The sequence below is a fragment of the Pungitius pungitius genome, chromosome 17 (assembly GCF_949316345.1).
Source record: "Pungitius pungitius chromosome 17, fPunPun2.1, whole genome shotgun sequence".
Taxonomy (NCBI): domain Eukaryota; kingdom Metazoa; phylum Chordata; class Actinopteri; order Perciformes; family Gasterosteidae; genus Pungitius; species Pungitius pungitius.
In genome coordinates, this window is record NC_084916.1 from 9,626,040 (window position 1) to 9,638,741 (window position 12,702).

Consider the following 12,702-nt stretch of genomic DNA (forward strand, 5'->3'; position numbering starts at 1 on the left):
CACACAGGTGCTCTTGGATGTGCTCTACAAAAAAGTCAATCATGGTATGCAAATGCGCCTACCGTTTTATGGCCGCCATTTTGAATTTTGTGAAAAACACGTTTTTGCGAACTCCTCCCAGACGCTTCGTCCGATTTTGACGAAATCTTCACCAAAATGATCATTGGCTCAATGCGCTCAAAAGTTATTAAAAGCTTGTTGATATCTCATTTAGTTTTTAATTGATGGACCAATCAAGTTGTCGGGGGTGTGGCCTAAAAAGGAAAGACCAATAACTTTAAAAGTAAAAGGCCTGTCGCCACCAAATCTTTAGGACATGTTCACATTGGGTCCTAGAACTTCCCCTGAGAATTAAAAAAAAATCGAACATTAGGGGGCGCTATGGTGATTTACTGTATTTTGGCCTTTTTTTCGCAATTTCCACCGTATTTTGGTTTTACAAACGAACGAACTCCTCCGAGAGTTTAAATCCGATCGATTTCAAAATCGGGCAAGTTGATCCTGACCCCCTTGGGGTCAAAAGTTATTAAAATCAAGAGTTTTCATAAAACTACCTGGCCGTGAGCTTGCGTGCAGTTTGGACGATTTTTGACGATTTTTCTCAAAAATGTAAAATGGTATAACTCCAAGGAACATTGATATTTCTGGCTATAAATGTATATTCATGATGCTTGTGTAGGCCTATAAGTAATGCCATGCAGTGATTTTCGAAAAAGTATAGCGCCACCTATTGGCTTAGGTCAATGCAAAGTTTCTACATTTACATGTCCATTTCCTAGCCCTTTAATCTGATCAACTTCAAATCTGGGAATATAAGACGTAAGACTGTGACGATGGCTCACAGTGAGAATTGGGAGTTTTGGACCAACTTTGTTGCTGTGGCGACGACATATTCGCATGAAAGTTCAAGCACATCTTCTGAGCCTCGGCACACTCCAAAACTCTTGAAAACCTCTGTGAGTATCCTACGTGATGACCTTTACAGACCTGATGTGCAGTTTTGGATCAAAAGTGAAAAATTGCCTCCATTGCGCCCCCTGGAAGATTTTGACGAAGCCCCGCCCGCACCCTGTTTGACCGACAAGTCCGCTGATTTTTTACCAAATGTATTAAAGGGAGACTTAAAAAAGTCTCTGAGGAATTTTCTCTAAAACAAACAGGAAGGCAGTTATAATTTTTTTAGTGTGAATATTACCTGTATTTTTGGCGGAGAGTGACCAATCCTATTTCAGTGAGTTTTCGAATTCTCAAATCCATCTGAAAGAATAGCTCAGTGAGTAAGGTGTTGGCCCCCCGATGCTATGGTCGTGGGATCGACTCCCGACGAAATCATTTTTTTTTCCTCCTCTTTTTAAACGCGTGTCGTCTGATTTAACGAACAAAATGATTCAGTTTACGCTCCTTGCTGATGTGTTTGACTTAAACAAGTACACTTAAGAGCAGGTTTGTGAAAATCGTTTCAGTTTAAGGACAGAAGCTGCTCCGTGGCACATGAACAGAATGAAACAGCAGACTGAGGCACTCAGCTGGCGGACCGGGCAGCTGGTTGCGAGTTACGACACATCTAACCTGGACAAATAACACGGACAGTTCAATATATTTACATCTGGATTTAAATAGACGTATTCTGCAACATACGGGTGGAGATGCAAACACGTTTTGGGATTTTACTAGATGTTACGGGGAACTGTTACGTTAAAGAACTCAATTACCCAGCAGTCTTTGTTGACGGACATGCGCAGAGTAGAGGGCGGCTCGTAGTGTCGCGTGAGTTAATGCTGTTATCGCGAGAGGTCGCCATTGAAGCCCCGGCGTTGAACAGCTGCAGCTCGTATCAAGTCCGTATTTTATATTTTAAACTGCTAGCTACACACCTATGCTTAAATCCAAACGGACTAAACCAAGTGGAAACGCTTTGGTAGGTGAGTGATGACTTTTTCTTTGTGCGTTCTTCAGTCTTACCCACTTAAATAGCGGGGATACTGTAAACATGCTAACACTAATTCGGTGCTATTAGCTGCTTAAGGGACGTCCCGTCACAAACATCTCTTTTTTTCCGCGTCTCCGGCTGATCTAACGAACAAAGTGGTTCAGATTACTCTATTTGCTGAGGTTATTGACTTAAATAACTACACTTTAGAGCAGATTTGTCACACTAATTTGAGTTTACTGCCGGCTGTGGCTGCTGTGCACTATTTAGCACAGCCCAGGGCAGCCTATGCTATGCTTGAAGAACATCAACTAGCATACGTATTTTGTTCCTGTAAAGCTAACTACGGTAGCTTCACGGGAATAAAAGACCCCTCTTCACGCTATTAGCGCCACTTTGTTTACGTTTCCGTGTGCCCTAAATAACTTGGCCCGATTGAATCACTTTATTTACACACTACTACTCGCAGCAGCTAACTAACTACTTTGTTGTTTAAAAGCGTCAGCTAAATGACACGTAATGTAATGTGCGTCTTCAATGCTTTTCAATGTTATATATTTATTTCCTTCACAATGAGCATGAATCTAACATTAAATGATATGATTAATATGCCCCTCATTCCAATGAAATAATATACACACGTCAAGCTCATTATGGAGTTGAAACAACAAATTACTAAACTGTAAACAGTTAATATAAGAGAAAAAAATATTGTTATCAAGATAAATGTTTTACAAAATGTGTGATTAACTAGTTAATTGTCTATAATCTGTTGACAGCCCTAATCGTATTCTGATAATACATGTTGGTGCTCAAATACTTTCAGATGCCACGTGCAAAGTCATGCCACCATCAATGGGAATGGCACATTGGACACGTGGCTTTCAACTCCAGCGAGGTGGGAAAGCATTTCTTTATGTATATTTTGTTCTGTCTGCATAATTGTAAAACACAGACACCCAACTAATTCTCTCCTTCCCCGACTCGGACACTCAGGTGGCGGCACGGATCTCTGCATGTCTGACTGACATCTCCCAGTGGATGTCCGCCCATCACCTGAAGATCAACCCCGACAAGACTGAACTACTTCTCTTCCCTGGAAAAAACTCGCCCACTCAGGACCTGACTGTTAACTTTGGCGAACACCGTTAACATCAGGAGAATACGACCCCTTCTCACTCAGAAGGCGGCGCAGGTACAGATTCAGGCTCTTGTCATCTCTCGCCTCGACTACTGTAACTCTCTGCTGGCGGGTCTCCCTGCTACCGCCATACGACCACTGCAGCTCATCCAGAATGCAGCAGCTCGACTGGTCTTCAACCTTCTGAAATACTCCCACACCACACCGCTTCTCCGTTCTCTTCATTGGTTACTAGTGGCTCCCCGCATCCAGTTCAAAGCATTGGTACTGACGTACCACGCTGTGAATGGATCGGGACCAGTCTACATCCGGGACATGGTTAAACCCTACATCCCAACCCACACACTCCGATCTGCATCTGCCACGCTGCTTGTTCCTCCCTCACTGAGAGAAAAGCACTCGACGAGATCGCGACTCTTTGCTGTCCTGGCTCCCAGATGGTGGAACGAGCTCTCTGATGACATCAGGACTGCAGAGAGCCTCTCCATCTTCCGTCGAAAACTCAAGACACACCTTTTTAGACTCTACCTTGACTAAAACACTAGCAAACCGTAGCACTAACAAATGGTAGCACTTAAATTGTACTTATAATGCCACTTATCTTTAACATGTTTTGAAACTGCTTAGTTAATGAAAAATGTACTTTCTTGTTACTTGTTCTTCTGAGTTTGTATCTCTATGTGGAAATGCACTTATTGTACGTCGCTTTGGATAAAAGCGTCAGCTAAATGACATGTAATGTAAAAGCCTTCTTCCTGTGTTCTTACAACAGCATTCCATTACATATCGATGTAATAATTTGGCCTTCTTTTTTTCTTCCAGCACACGGCACAGGTTGGCGTCACAATCATGGCAAAGTTGACTGGACCACAGCGGAAAATTATCCTTCCAGAGAAGAAGTTATTTACTTCTACAACGAATGGAAGAGTTACAACTTCCAGATGACAGCTCGCCGCTCATCCTTCTGGGCAACTTGAACATCCGACAGAACTTATGTGACCTACTGCGTTTTATTTTCTCCTTTAGCTGTCATTTAAGTATTAAAATTCGCTGTATTTTTGCAAGAGAGGCACCAATCCTATTTGAGTGACGTTTCGATTGTGAAATTGTATTGGACCATATAGGTCATCTGCAGAGCGTTGGCCCCTGGCGCAGTAAACCAGGGTTTGATTCTTGGCATGCACAAGACTCCTCATGTGACTTAAAATGAATCCAGAATGCAATATTTGTTCAGTATGCAAGGGCAGTGATTTATTTAGTCATGTTTGGTCATGTTTTGGTTTTTTTTACATGACAATATGGTTTGGTACATGCTGAGTTAATGAATATACATTCTAAATTGCAATGTCCATATGTGAATAAGAGTTGTATATGTTTATCATAGTCAACATGGTGTGGAAATATCCCTTATGTAGTTGGTCAATGGGAACTATAGTAGGCCGTAATAACAGCTAAGGTAATTACAGGTGGATATTTCTGTGAATTAACCTTAAATGAGACTGCATTTATGATATCTAAGATATACAGGACAAGAAAAATGCACTGGATGTGTATATGTGTTGAATCAATTATACAGACGCAAACTGGAGAACGAGACAAGTGTTGCTGTGATACTTATTGTGGTCATCGTGCCCGAGACCCGTAACAATTACTCCGCAGGTCTTTTGCAGCGGGGCAACAGCCCGGCGTCGGTGGATTCCGTTCGCGAGGCCGCAGATTCAGGTTTGAATGGCAGCCCCGAGAGTGATTTGTTTAGTCTCTTTAGTCTTTTTTGACCCGCGAGCCCGGCCGACCGCCGCCCCACCCCAACGTGCGAGAATAGGCGAAGGCCCGTTCATCGCTGCTTGCAGCTTTAATTATTATTAGGGCCTGAGCCGACTGAAAGTCGGGCGAAAGCCCTATTGAAATTGCAAGAATTATTAGGGCCTGAGCCGACTGAAAGTCGGGCGAAAGCCCTATTGAAATTGCAAGAATTCATTATTATTATTTCGCCACTTCGAACGCACTTTTGGGGACTTTATCATGTTCAAAAACTCTTGAATTTTTGCACGCGCATCAGAAGTGCGCAAAATTGACGTATGATTCGGGTCCCGCAATTAGAGGAGAGAAAAAAGAACTCTCTAGCGCCCCCCAAAGTGGCCGCAATGTTAATTTTTTTTTTTACTTTTACCGATCGACTTGGAACCTTTTCACACAGGTTCTCTTGGATGTGCTGTACACAAAAAAAATTATGGTATGCAAATGCGCCTACCGTTTTATGGCCGCCATTTTGAATTTTGTGAAAAACACGTTTTTGCGAACTCCTCCCAGACGCTTGGTCCGATTCTTACGAAATCTTCGGCAAAATGATCGTTGGCTCGATGCGATCAAAAGTTATTGAAAGAATGTTGATATCTCATTTTTCAATAAAGTTATGGACCAATGAAGTTTGTAGGTTTGTGTCCTGAAAGTTCAAAGGCCTATAACTTTTTTTTTTTCTAACCGTCATTTTCACCAAATTTTGAGGACATGTTCACAATGAGTCCTAGAACATCCCCAAATTTTCCCAGAATATTTGAACATTAGGGGGCGCTGTAGTGATTCTGTGTATTTTTGGCCATTTCCTTCAATTTTTGCATTTACAAACGAACGAACTCCTCCGAGAGTTTAAATCCGATCCATTTCAAAATCTGGCAACTGGTTCCTGACACCCTTGGGGTCAAAAGTTATTAAAATCAAGAGTTTTCATAAAACTACCTGGGCGTGAGCGTGCGTGCAGTTTGGACAATTTTGGAAGATTTTTTTCCAAAATGTAAAATGGTATAACTCCAAGGAACATTGATATTTCTGGCTATAAATGTATATTCATGATGCTTGTGTAGGCCTTTAAGTAATGCCATGCAGTGATTTTCGAAAAAGTATAGCGCCACCTATTGGCTTAGGTCAATGCAAAGTTTCTACATTTACATGTCCATTTCCTAGCCCTTTAATCTGATCAACTTCAAATCTGGGAATATAAGACGTAAGACTGTGACGATGGCTCACAGTGAGAATTGGGAGTTTTGGACCAACTTTGTTGCTGTGGCGACGACATATTCGCATGAAAGTTCAAGCACATCTTCTGCGCCTCGGCAGACTCCAAAACTCTTGAAAACCTCTGTGAGTATCCTACGTGATGACCTTTACAGACCTGATGTGCAGTTTTGGATCAAAATTGAAAAATTGCCTCTATTGCGCCCCCTGGAAGATTTTGACGAAGCCCCGCCCGCATCCTGTTTGACCGACAAGTCCGCTGATTTTTTACCAAATGTATTAAAGGGAGACTTAAAAAAGTCTCTGAGGAATTTTCTCTAAAACAAACAGGAAGGCAGTTATAATTTTTTTAGTGTGAATATTTCCTGTATTTTTGGCGGAGAGTGACCAATCCTATTTCAGTGAGTTTTCGAATTCTCAAATCCATCTGAAAGAATAGCTCAGTGAGTAAGGTGTTGGCCCCCCGATGCTATGGTCGTGGGATCGACTCCCGACGAAATTATTTTTTTTTCCTCCTCTTTTTAAACGCGTGTCGTCTGATCTAACGAACAAAATGATTCAGTTTACGCTCCTTGCTGATGTGTTTGACTTAAACAACTACACTTAAGAGCAGGTTTGTGAAAATCGTTTCAGTTTAAGGACAGAAGCTGCTCCGTGGCACATGAACAGAATGAAACAGCAGACTGAGGCACTCAGCTGGCGGACCGGGCAGCTGGTTGCGAGTAACGACACATCTAACCTGGACAAATAACACGGACAGTTTAATATATTTACATCTGGATTTAAATAGACGTATTCTGCAACATACGTCATGGTGATGTTACTAGAGAAAATGGTGCGGCCCCTTTAAGAGCTACACGCACGGGCTACGGAGGGGGAGAGCGCATGAGGAAGTTGTGTTGTTGTTGTGATGACGGAGTGGATGTAGCGGCCGGAGAATTGTCTGTACTGTAACTTTGTTACTCAGTGTTAGATTAATAAATCCTCAAAGAAAGTAAAGCGGACTTTTATTCACCAACCCCGGGACGAAGGGAATTAACCCCAAAGTTTACTTAGCCGACAGTACTTTGGCCCTGGAGCAGACAGCAACGCCTCCCCCTGCAAACTCCGACTACGGTCAGAGACGGACCGGCAGGAAAGGTGAACACAAGGCTAACGAAGTTAATTGTCAACATTAATGTGCCTGTCATGGTATGAGGCCAGACGTGAGTTGTGTTCTACATTCAAGAGGGTTTTTATTTAGCACTGAACAATAACAACCAGCATACGTCTTTTAGCTAAGCTAACTACGGTAGCTTCACGGGGATAAAAGACCCCTCTTCACTCTATCAGCGCCACTTTGTTTACGTTTCCGTGTGCCCTAAATAACTTGGCCCGATTGAATCACTTTATTTACACACTTTGAGTAGAACCGTGCTCGCAGCAGCTAACTTAACTACTTTGTTGTTTAACTTCATTGTCTATAATCTCCCCGCAGCGTGCAGCCGGGCGCAGCTAAATGACACGTAATGTATTGTGCGTCTTCAATGCTTTTCAATATGTTATATATTTATTGCCTTCACAATGAGCATGAATCTAACATTAAATGATATGATTAATATGCCCCTCATTCCAAAGAAATAATATACACACGTCAAGCTCATTATGGAGTTGAAACAACAAATTACTAAACTGTAAACAGTTAATATAAGAGAAAAAAATATTGTAATCAAGATAAATGTTTTCAAAACGTGTGATTAACTAGTCAATTGTCTATAATCTGTTGACAGCCCTAATCGTATTCTGATAATACACGTTGGTGCTCAAATATTTTCAGATGGCCCGTGCAAAGTCATGCCACCAGTCTGAGGACATCACTGGGAATGGCACATGGGACACGTGGCTTTCAACTCCAGCGAGGTGGGAAAGCATTTCTTTATGTATATTTTGTTCTGTCTGCATAATTGTAAAAGACTTCTTCCCGCATTCGTACAACAGCATTCCATATCGTGTGACTGTCGATGGATGTAATAATTTGGCCTTCTTTTTTTCTTCCAGCACACGGCACAGGTTGGCGTCACCGTGGGCAATCATGGCAAAGTTGACTGGACCACAGCGGAAAATGATCCTTCCAGAGAAGAAGTTATTTACTTCTACAATGAATGGAAGAGTTACAACTTCCAGATGACAGCTCTCCGCTCATCCTTCTGGGCAACTTAAACATCCGACAGAACTTATGTGACCCTACTGCGTTTTATTTTCTCCTTTAGCTCTCATTTAAGTATTAAAATTCGCTGTATTTTTGCAAGAGAGGCACCAATCCTATTTGAGTGACGTTTCGATTGTGAAATTGTATTGGACCATATAGGTCATCTGCAGAGCGTTGGCCCCTGGCGCAGTAAACCAGGGTTTGATTCTTGGCATGCACAAGACTCCTCATGTGACTTAAAATGAATCCAGAATGCAATATTTGTTCAGTATGCAACGGCAGTGATTTATTTAGTCATGTTTGGTCATGTTTTGGTTTTTTTACATGACAATATGGTTTGGTACATGCTGAGTTAATGAATATACATTCTAAAGTGCAATGTCCATATGTGAATAAGAGTTGTATACGTTTATCATAGTCAATATGGTATGGAAATATCCCTTATGTAGTTGGTCAATGGGAACTATAGTAGGCCGTAATAACAGCTAAGGTAATTACAGGTGGATATTTCTGTGAATTAACCTTAAATGAGACTGCATTTATGATATCTAAGATATACAGAACAAGAAAAATGCACTGGATGTGTATATGTGTTGAATCAATTATACAGACGCAAACTGGAGAACGAGACAAGTGTTGCTGTGATACTTATTGTGGTCATCGTGCCCGAGACCCGTAACAATTACTCCGCAGGTCTTTTGCAGCGGGGCAACAGCCCGGCGTCGGTGGATTCCGTTCGCGAGGCCGCAGATTCAGGTTTGAATGGCAGCCCCGAGAGTGATTTGTTTAGTCTCTTTAGTCTTTTTTGACCCGCGAGCCCGGCCGACCGCCGCCCCACCCCGACGCGCGAGAATAGGCGAAGGCCCGTTCATCGCTGCTTGCAGCTTTAATTATTAGGGCCTGAGCCGACTGCAAGTCGGGCGAAAGCCCTATTGAAATTGCAAGAATTTTTCTTTTTCTTTTTCTTATTATTTCGCCACTTCGAACGCACTTTTGGGGACTTTATCATGTTCAAAAACTCTTGAATTTTTGCACGCGCATCAGAAGTGCGCAAAATTGACGTATGATTCGGGTCCCGCAATTAGAGGAGAGAAAAAAGAACTCTCTAGCGCCCCCCAAAGTGGCCGCAATGTTAATTTTTTTTTTTACTTTTACCGATCGACTTGGAACCTTTTCACACAGGTTCTCTTGGATGTGCTGTACACAAAAAAAATTATGGTGTGCAAATGCGCCTACCGTTTTATGGCCGCCATTTTGAATTTTGTGAAAAACACGTTTTTGCGAACTCCTCCCAGACGCTTGGTCCGATTCTTACGAAATCTTCGGCAAAATGATCGTTGGCTCGATGCGATCAAAAGTTATTGAAAGAATGTTGATATCTCATTTTTCAATAAAGTTATGGACCAATGAAGTTTGTAGGTTTGTGTCCTGAAAGTTCAAAGGCCTATAACTTTTTTTTTTCCAACCCCCATTTTCACCAAATTTTGAGGACATGTTCACATTGAGTCCTAGAACATCCCCAAATTTTCCCAGAATATTTGAACATTAGGGGGCGCTGTGGTGATTCTGTGTATTTTTGGCAATTTCCTTCAATTTTTGCATTTACAAACGAACGAACTCCTCCGAGAGTTTAAATCCGATCCATTTCAAAATTTGGCAACTGGTTCCTGACACCCTTGGGGTCAAAAGTTATTAAAATCAAGAGTTTTCATAAAACTACCTGGGCGTGAGCTTGCGTGCAGTTTGGACAATTTTGGAAGATTTTTTTCCAAAATGTAAAATGGTATAACTCCAAGGAACATTGATATTTCTGGCTATAAATGTATATTCATGATGCTTGTGTAGGCCTTTAAGTAATGCCATGCAGTGATTTTCGAAAAAGTATAGCGCCACCTATTGGCTTAGGTCAATGCAAAGTTTCTACATTTACATGTCCATTTCCTAGCCCTTTAATCTGATCAACTTCAAATCTGGGAATATAAGACGTAAGACTGTGACGATGGCTCACAGTGAGAATTGGGAGTTTTGGACCAACTTTGTGGCTGTGACGACGCTATCTCCGCATGAAAGTTCAAGCACATCTTCTGAGCCTCGGCACACTCCAAAACTCTTGAAAACCTCTGTGAGTATTCTACGTGATGACCTTTACAGACCTGATGTGCAGTTTTGGATCAAAAGTGAAAAATTGCCTCCATTGCGCCCCCTGGAAGATTTTGACGAAGCCCCGCCCGCACCCTGTTTGACCGACAAGTCCGCTGATTTTTTACCAAATGTATTAAAGGGAGACTTAAAAAAGTCTCTGAGGAATTTTCTCTATAACAAACAGGAAGGCAGTTATAATTTTTTTAGTGTGAATATTACCTGTATTTTTGGCGGAGAGTGACCAATCCTATTTCATTGAGTTTTCGAATTCTCAATTCCATCTGAAAGAATAGCTCAGTGAGTAAGGTGTTGGCCCCCCGATGCTATGGTCGTGGGATCGACTCCCGACGAAATCATTTTTTTTCCCTCCTCTTTTTAAACGCGTGTCGTCTGATCTAACGAACAAAATGATTCAGTTTACGCTCCTTGCTGATGTGTTTGACTTAAATAACTACACTTAAGAGCAGGTTTGTGAAAATGGTTTCAGTTTAAGGACAGAAGCTGCTCCGTGGCACATGAACAGAATCAAACAGCAGACTGAGGCACTCAGCTGGCGGACCGGGCAGCTGGTGGCGAGTAACGACACATCTAACCTGGACAAATAACACGGACAGTATAATATATTTACATCTGGATTTAAATAGACGTATTCTGCAACATACGTCATGGTGATGTTACTAGAGAAAATGGTGCGGCCCCTTTAAGAGCTACACGCACGGGCTACGGAGGGGGAGAGCGCATGAGGAAGTTGTGTTGTTGTTGTGATGACGGAGTGGATGTAGCGGCCGGAGAATTGTCTGTACTGTAACTGTGTTACTCAGTGTTAGATTAATAAATCCTCAAAGAAAGTAAAGCGGACTTTTATTCACCAACCCCGGGACGAAGGGAATTAACCCCAAAGTTTACTTAGCCGACAGTACTTTGGCCCTGGAGCAGACAGCAACGCCTCCCCCTGCAAACTCCGACTACGGTCAGAGACGGACCGGCAGGAAAGGTGAACACAAGGCTAACGAAGTTAATTGTCAACATTAATGTGCCTGTCATGGTATGAGGCCAGACGTGAGTTGTGTTCTACATTCAAGAGGGTTTTTATTTAGCACTGAACAATAACGACCAGCATACGTCTTTTAGCTAAGCTAACTACGGTAGCTTCACGGGGATAAAAGACCCCTCTTCACTCTATCAGCGCCACTTTGTTTACGTTTCCGTGTGCCCTAAATAACTTGGCCCGATTGAATCACTTTATTTACACACTTTGAGTAGAACCGTGCTCGCAGCAGCTAACTTAACTACTTTGTTGTTTAACTTCATTGTCTATAATCTGCCCGCAGCGTGCAGCCGGGCGCAGCTAAATGACACGTAATGTATTGTGCGTCTTCAATGCTTTTCAATATGTTATATATTTATTGCCTTCACAATGAGCATGAATCTAACATTAAATGATATGATTAATATGCCCCTCATTCCAAAGAAATAATATACACACGTCAAGCTCATTATGGAGTTGAAACAAAAATTACTAAACTGTAAACAGTTAATATAAGAGAAAAAAATATTGTAATCAAGATAAATGTTTTCAAAATGTGTGATTAACTAGTTAATTGTCTATAATCTGTTGACAGCCATAATCGTATTCTGATAATACACGTTGGTGCTCAAATATTTTCAGATGGCCCGTGCAAAGTCATGCCACCAGTCTGAGGACATCACTGGGAATGGCACATGGGACACGTGGCTTTCAACTCCAGCGAGGTGGGAAAGCATTTCTTTATGTATATTTTGTTCTGTCTGCATAATTGTAAAAGACTTCTTCCCGCATTCGTACAACAGCATTCCATATCGTGTGACTGTCGATGGATGTAATAATTTGGCCTTCTTTTTTTCTTCCACCACACGGCACGGGTGGGCTTCACCGCGGGCAATCGTGGCAAAGACCCAAGTCGACTGGACCACAGCGGAAAATGATCCTTCCAGAGAAGAAGTTATTTACTTCTACAACGAATGGAAGAGTTACAACTTCCAGATGACAGCTCTCCGCTCATCCTTCTGGGCAACTTGAACATCCGACAGAACTTATGTGACCTACTGCGTTTATTTTCTCCTTTAGCTCTCATTTAAGTATTAAAATTCGCTGTATTTTTGCAAGAGAGGCACCAATCCTATTTGAGGGACGTTTCGATTGTGAAATTGTATTGGACCATATAGGTCATCTGCAGAGCGTTGGCCCCTGGCGCAGTAAACCAGGGTTTGATTCTTGGCATGCACAAGACTCCTCATGTGACTTAAAAT

General features: G+C 42.0%; 1 protein-coding gene and 1 long non-coding RNA gene across 2 annotated transcripts in view; one reads left to right on the top strand and one right to left on the bottom strand.

Moving 5' to 3' along the window:
- The window catches only part of dtnbp1b (dystrobrevin binding protein 1b), a 230,943-nt gene that overhangs the window by 194,366 nt on the left and 23,875 nt on the right, over positions 1-12,702 (bottom strand). The gene's annotated exons all lie outside the window — the stretch shown is intronic.
- LOC134107120 (uncharacterized) lies at positions 7,074-8,774 on the top strand. The gene is made up of 3 exons (XR_009942634.1): positions 7,074-7,288; positions 7,900-7,982; positions 8,121-8,774. It is a non-coding gene; the product is annotated as an uncharacterized LOC134107120 (long non-coding RNA).